This window comes from Electrona antarctica, assembly GCF_951216825.1.
Source record: "Electrona antarctica genome assembly, chromosome: 1".
Classification (NCBI taxonomy): domain Eukaryota; kingdom Metazoa; phylum Chordata; class Actinopteri; order Myctophiformes; family Myctophidae; genus Electrona; species Electrona antarctica.
The window spans coordinates 50,686,022-50,687,766 of record NC_136806.1 but is presented as its reverse complement, the minus strand read 5'-3'; positions in this window follow the sequence as shown (position 1 = coordinate 50,687,766).

Sequence of the window (1,745 nt, the reverse complement as noted above, 5' to 3'; positions counted from 1 at the left end):
TTATGTGTTTCAAGAAAGACTCAAGTGGTGAAGGCATACTTTCATCATAGTAAATGTGCATCATGTATTTGCATAAAAATTTTCACAATTCAGTTATTTAATGTTGCACGTCGATTATGGAAAGCGATATAAACAGCAGGCCCTACAAACAAAATTAACCACTTAAACCCTCTATACAGTAAACTAATATACTTAGTTGACTTGGGTTGGCTCTTTACTTGTTTCCCGATCTACAAGCTTACAAAGTATTGCGTTGTGACATGTTGTGAGCTTGTAGATCTGCTATATTCCCCCAGAATAGTGATGCTATAGGGTTCAAGTGGTTAAAAGAATACATGTTGAAATAAGAATGGGTGGATGAAATAAAGAAACAATGAGGGTATCTTAGCAAATGTGCATAAGGCTCTTGCTTCCCGTGCTTGTGAGCCAGCTTGAGGAGAGTGGAAGACACACATGTACCATTCTGTGATGGAAGGACCAATGACAACATTGTGTGTTACCTTACAGTGAGGAAATACAATTTAGGATATAGTTATTCCTGATTAATACTTTGTTGTGCATCGCGTCGCACAAAAACAAAAATGCTGATCTACAAGCCCACAAGCCGCACTGTGAGATGCGGGGAGCTGGTAGATGAGCTATTTTCGGTGTGAAACACCAGTGCACAACTACAGTAAGTAATTCAGGCTTTAGGCTAAGAGGCAGGTGTCTGTGAAGAGGTAGACAAAATACACAAGCACCTCATTCCTCAAAAAGGTGTTCCTGGCTTTCCCCGTTCTTTAACACGTGCATGGCTTTAGATTTTATTGTATATGCTGCTGTTGCATTATCACACATTGATAGTCAACATACTGAAGCTCGTATGACAGCTTCAGCTGAAAAAGCAATAAAAAGTGCCTTTTACATGTGCAGTGCTGTGCTGCATTTGCTTCACGATAACCCTGGTTGTAAACATTGTTCCTTACTGTTTGAGCATTTCCCAGATACATAAGTAAGCAGGAATCTCCCTCCTTTCAGATTCAGGACTAATATAGGTATTAGAGGGCAAGTTACTGAAAATATTCTAAACCTGTCTACTACAACTGGGTGTGCGTGTGGAAAGAAGAAATTAGAGCAAGAGGAAGTAGAAGGATAAGGGGAGAAGGCAGAGTAAGAAATTAAACCCCCCTGAAGACACAAAGTTACTTTTAACATCATTTGTGTGTCAAATAGAACAACCCAAAGTCTTGTAGAGCTGTACATATTGTTACATGCTTATACAGTAACTGCAGAAAACCGAGATTCTGTGCAAATGGTGCAGCTTTCCTTGTACAGTTCAATCTTTCACGTTGTCTTCCAGAATCCAGGACTTGCATTCATAAATCTCTCTGAAGATAGCTCTACACAGAAAATCCAAAGTGTTAATTTGACCCTGAGTGTAGTTAAATCAACACTTAATATCTTGCAGCAGTTGAGACGAAGAACCATCTAAGTCCATAATAATTATCCATAAAATGTATAAATTATGGATAAGGGGTCGGGACAAATAGGCCTTTTCAGAGAGGCTGATTAGACTTAGATGGTTCTTCATCTCAACGGCTCTGCTCAGGTCTCTTGACTTATCTTTGCATCGCTGCAAATAGTTTGGGAGAGGCATTATAGTCAACAGTATATTCAGGGGCGGGTGGACTTAAATAAACCTGAGTCAAACTGGATTCAAACCGAGAGAGATTATGGAGACATGCCCAGGAGCCAAGGAGCCCATC